This window comes from Triticum dicoccoides, chromosome 7A (genome assembly GCF_002162155.2).
Source record: "Triticum dicoccoides isolate Atlit2015 ecotype Zavitan chromosome 7A, WEW_v2.0, whole genome shotgun sequence".
In the NCBI taxonomy this organism is placed as follows: Eukaryota; Viridiplantae; Streptophyta; class Magnoliopsida; order Poales; family Poaceae; genus Triticum; species Triticum dicoccoides.
Window position 1 is genome coordinate 49,153,106 of NC_041392.1, and position 5,856 is coordinate 49,158,961.

The following is a 5,856-nucleotide window of genomic DNA, read 5'->3' on the forward strand; positions in this document are numbered from 1 at the left end:
GTCTTTTTAACCACTCGGCCCTCTCCTCTCCGCGAACCACACAGAGGAGAGGGGAGGCGCCGAACTCGAGCAGCTTCGTCTGCCGAGGCCGTGGCCTGGTCGCGGGTGTGGGAGCGCATGGCCGCCGCCTCGCGTGCTCGATGTGGAGCTTAGTAGGTCAGCTGAGTGAAGGGGGAGGGGGTCATCGATGGTGGGGGTTGGGGTGGGGGCGGCGATGGATCAAAGTCCGTCGGAGGGAGATGGTTCGCGCGGGGACACCTGGGAGCAACATCCGGGCCAAAACCCACATCTACATCCCCTCTGTGTAGACCCGACGCGTCCGTTTCCCCCCTCCAGGTGCCGGCGGCGGCGCCATCCGTGAGGGGGGCCACACCCAGGAGACGCGTGCCGGCGGCGGCGCCATCTATGGCCTATGTGGCATGCCAGCGTGGCCAGGGTCCACTGTCAGCCAATGTCACACTGTAGATATGCAGAGAAGCCCTTTGACCAATGGACTTCTCCACCTCGTTGTGATGGGGTCAGCCCATGTGAAGACTCTAGAACAAGGTCCGGGCCCTACCCGCCACAAGATTCCCTTTACGTCAACCCGACGCAGACGTTTCCCCCCTCCAAGTGTCGGCGGTAGCGCCGTCCGTGAAGGGGGGCACACTTCGGAGCCCCGCGCTAGGTGTTTGAAGTTGCCACCACACTTTGTGGCATGTAAGAGGACTCATCACAAGATTTGGTGGGATAGCTAGCCCCTGAAGGCCACCGACCACACTCGTAGACACGCGAAGAACAAACCGTACATATGCAGATGTATCTATGGCCTATGTGGAATCCCAGCGTGGCCAGGGCCCACTGTCAGCCAATGTCACATTGTAGATATGCAGAGAAGCCCTTTGACCAATGGACTTCTCCACCTCGTTGTGATGGGGTCAGTCCATGTGAAGACTCCAGAACAAGGTCCGGGCCCTACCCACCACAAGATTCCCTCTACGTCAACCCGACGCAGATGTTTCCCCCTCCAAGTGTGGGCGGTAGCGCCGTCCGTGAAGGGGGTCACACTTCGGAGCCCCGTGCTAGGTGTTCGAAGTTGCCACCACACTTTGTGGCATGTAAGAGGACCCATCACAAGATTTGGTGGCATAGCTAGCCCCGAAGGCCACCGACCACACTCGTAGACACGCGAAGAACCATCCGTACATATGCAGATGTATCTATGGCCTATGTGGCATGCTAGCGTGGCCAGGGCCCACTGTCAGCCAATGTCACATTGTAGATATGCAGATAAGCCCTTGCATTTTTTATTTATGTTATATATAAACGCCTAAAATAAAATGAAAGAAAAATAGATGGTGGGGTTTTGAAACTGTGGACTGTGTAAGGGAAGGTGGACAACCACAAGAGGGATGATGATTCATGTTTAAGTACCACGCCTAATTTGTATATCATGTAATATGGACCGAAAAGTATTTTTTTAACTGTCACACAAAAAAGGGAGCATTGTGGCTCGACCATGTGACCTTGTGGTCAGCGTTAACTAAGATTACCACTAGGCCACAACAACACGACATGTCTAGATGGGATAAACATTTTTCAGGTTGCTATTCCTTCTTGTTCTATGTAAGAAAATAAATTATATTCTTGTGTTTGCGACAATTAAAAAAAATATGTCCTACAAAAAAATGGTACGCGACATTAAAAAAATAAACATCATAAAACACATTTGTGTAATTAAAACAACCATATGTTGCATTTTAAAAATGTTCAGGCATTCGAAAAACTATTGATTACATTTTTTAAAATGTTTATACAATGTAAAAAATTGTTAGCGTTGTTTTAAAAAATGTGTCGTACAATCCAAAAAAGTTTATCCACTTATTTGAATAAAGTTTCAAAAACTTGTATTTGAGAACATGTTAATCGTATGTATAAAAAATATTAAATGTGCTAGAAATTTAGTATTTTTTAAAAAAGTTATACATATAATTAACATTGTTCCAAATACGAGTTTTGAAACTTTTTTGAAATACGTGTTAGACATTTTCGGATGGTACGGAACATTTTAAACTACATGAAATTTTTTGTACATTGCGTAAACATTAAAAAAATGTTATTAACAGTATTTCGAAATGCCTGAACATTTTTAAAATGCAACATATGTTTTTTTAATTACACAAATGTGTTTTACAATGTTTATTTTTTCAGAATCACATACTTATTTTTCGTAACACAGAAACATTTTTGGCGCTTATAATACATAAAAAACAGATTTAAATTAATCATTTTTAAAATAAAAACAATTTAAAAGATAAAAAACAGATAATATATATGCCTACGGCAAGACCGTCGGCATAGTATTGCCATGTGGCAGTTCCTGAAAAAAACCAGATAAAACATATGCCGACGGCCGTCGTGAGGGCCGTCGGCATAGATTTGACAGCGTTAGGCTGCCGTCTGAGGCCGGGCCACCAGGGCCACCTATATGCCGATGGCCACACGTCACCGACGGCTGCCGTCGGTGTAGTCGGAGATATGCCGACGGCCTTTCTATGCCTACGGCTGCCGTCGGCATAGTCTGAGGTATGCCGACGACCTTTCTATGCCTACAGCTTTCCCTAGGCCGTCAGCATAGCTCCGTCTATGCCGACGGCCCCGACAAAAGGCCGTCGGCATAGAATAGGCCGTCGGGGTAGCCAATTATTCCGGTAGTGTTTGGCTGCGTTCCTATTAATTTATTGAAACCAAATATAACCAGTCAGACAAGCCATTGTAGAAGCTGAAGATATTGTACTGAGTGTGTACCCAAATAGTGTAGTACAGTGTGGGCTTGTGCATGCACGGGTATGGATACAGTGTGGTCTTTTTTTTGTGTAAGTGAACATCAAAAGAGTAGAGCTAGCATGTGTTGGTGGTTCAGTGGAAAAGAGGGCATTTGTTGCCTTGAACACACACCCGAGTCTAGCTGCTCTGGTTCTTCTCTGTTCTGGCCCTGAGTCCACATTACATCTAGCACCTTCAGTGTGAGACCAAACAACCAAATATAAAAGAGGGAGAGCAGGACACGCCCAACAATATTGACAATCTCTGAATAAGACTTAGTACATTGGCAATAGTTTCTGAAAAAATGTGAATGAACAATTATTGCAAAAAAGGAGGGAAAATACGACGATGGAGCAACTTATTGCAACATTATTAGACTATACACAAAGTCTCGCGTCTCCAGTCTTGTGGCTATCCACATTTGATAGAGTCAAGTAAATGAACTGAATTCTCAACTTCAGAATACCCCTGTACATAGAACTAAAAAAAATCTAAAGAAGATACCGCCTAAAAGCACAATTTTTGCAATGGTTAACCCGAGATTTAAGATTTACTACATCTATATGTCATACTCTACCTTTGAGCTGGAGCTGAGGTCAGTGACTGATCGGATTAGCATGGATGATGCTAGGTGTAAAGACCGAGCCTAGCGCAGCGTCGCCCATCCGATGTGGTTCGTCGAGTGATCGCGTGTCGGCGTGACCCTACAACACCTAAGGGCATTGACGCCTTGATGCCCAGCCACACCAAACGTACCCAAAAGGCTACAGCCCACAAGGCTACGCCAAGGCCTGGCCACGTCTGAACAAGACCTGGTATACCCATGAACCAGTTCCGAACAAGGCCGCCGTGGGATTGTCTCTGTACCTGATGCAGCGCTGTCAGCCTAACCTGGTGCACGGCCAAACAACTCTACACAATCGCTTGAAGAAATCAACATCGACCCTGATGCCTGTGCATCAGAGGCTCCCAGCAGCTCCACCCCTGCTGTGAACATCATACTAATTAAATACACTCTGTAGGTTCAGCCAATTGAAGCAGGATATGAGGCAGATGTACAGCGCTCGCTAATTGTAACGAACTAATCCCATCAGCCAATTGAAGTAGGATATGAGGAGTATGGAATACCAAAAAAAACTGATCTACATCGCTTGCTATGGAGGTTCAGGGATGCGGCAGAGATGGTAGGATACTGAGTCTAATCTAAAGATTCAGACTGAACCAAAGGGAAAAGAAGTGAGCTGACAGATTGTGGGACAAGCAAGATGGGGGAAGACAGACCTTGAAGGTGTGGCGTGGCTTGCAGCCCATGAGCTGGAGCGCGCTCTGCAGGATGGGGCGCGTGCATGGGAAGGTGCTCCTCTGGCGGTCGTCGGCAACGGCAATGTATAGCGGCGGCTGCTGCTTGGCGGCGGCCATGTTGTCCCCTGCCCTGACTAGTTCTACGACCAAGCGGCGAGCGGAGGAGAGAAGGGACGAAAAGAGCGGCACATCGAGGAAGAGCTCGTAGGGGAGGGGGGTTTGAGCCCGTGCGGGCATTGTCGCGGCGTGCAACACCGAGGTGGTGTGGTGCTTGGTCCAGACACGGGATTAATGGGCAAGGGGATGAGACCGGAACTCCGTCGGCGCCGACGCCAGACCGCATCGCTGCTGCCGCCGGCATGGCCGAGGACACGGAGACGCGGCCCACGTCGGCGGGCGCAGAGGAGAGGGAGGAGGGCGAGATCGAGGAGCGGAGGTTACAGGAAGGGAGGAGATCGGGAGGAATAACCTGACGCCGTGCAGCTAACTCGGGTGTGGTTCGCCGTGTTGACGCCGTCATGACGTCGGCAGCACAGAGGAACCACGGACGAGAGCTCAGATCCAATCTCCCGTGAAGACGCCGTGGAGTGGTTCTGTTAGGCGGGTATTTAGGGGAAAGGTTAATATAAGCTATTTTTTGGTGAGAACAAAGACGCTAATTTGGGATCTTTTAGCGGGAGGTTAAAAAATATTGGCGCAAACAACGGTACACCTAAATTAGGTGGTGGGAAGTAATTATTTTTATTTTAAAAAAGTAATTATTTTTTGAGGGAATGTTCTAGTTTGTAAATCTATTTTGAGACGGAGGAAATACTAAAATTTGTTTGTAAAAGTTATATCGTGGTTAAAAACCCACCAAATCCGGGAATTATGGAGGGGCGATCCGGCACCCTCTCCTGTAACGTTCTCGTCGTCGATATTTGTATAGTCATCGCCATTTGAGGAAGCCAATTAACGAACTAAAAAGAGTTCCCCCACTTTATATTATAAAGCAACCATCACATACATCGAAGCAACCGATACAAATACATGCCACACACACCCAAGATCGGGCGCGAGATCGGGCGTGCGTGTCGCAGCTGCGGGCGTGGGGCGGCGCCTCGCGCTCGGCTACTTGCGCTCGGGGCGCCGACGAGCATGGCGGCTGGGCTCGGCGGCACGGTGAGGCGAGCTCGGAGCTCCGGGCAGCAGGACATGACCCTGACACCCAAAGCCGGACTAGGTAGCGCAAGCACTGGCGGGCACGAGCTGAAGCAGGAGGAGTGGCTGCGCGAGCGAGAGCACGACGAGCGGGCACGAGCTTCAGCGCGGACTGAGAGCATCGCATAGGCGGGCGCGGGCGGCTTCTCTCAACCGAGCTGCTGCTGCCGGGCGAGTAGCAGGGCGGAGCTGCGGGGCGGGAGCAGCGGCGACCGAGCATAGGCAGCACTCGTTGGGCGCACCGGCCGACTTGCTACGTGTTTGACGAAATGTCGAGGCGGACATGTCAAAAAATGGATCCGGGTCGTGGAAGCTCCAACAAGGCCTCTCCGATGGCGGATCGACGACGGCCAGATCGGCGAAGAACCCACACGTTTTGACCGATTCCTCATCGACGGAAGAATCAGAGGATGTGGAGGCTGTCGCCGCTGGCGGGTCGAGGAAGCACCGTCTTGCCCTCTCCGCTGGCGGATCGAGGAACCGCCAAGATGCCGTCTCCGCTAACAGGTCGAGGAAGCGCCGTAATGCCGTCTTCGGTGGCGGGTCAGG

The 5,856-nt window shown here is 49.9% G+C and overlaps 1 long non-coding RNA gene across 1 annotated transcript in view; it reads right to left on the minus strand.

The window, feature by feature from the left end:
• LOC119331654 overlaps nt 1–4,689 on the minus strand; it is a 7,898-nt gene extending 3,209 nt beyond the window's left edge. Inside the window, exon 1 of the long non-coding RNA XR_005160608.1 lies at nt 4,577–4,689. This is a non-coding gene — a long non-coding RNA (uncharacterized LOC119331654). The remainder of the gene's footprint in view (nt 1–4,576) is intronic.
• Nucleotides 4,690–5,856: the final 1,167 nt, after the last annotated feature.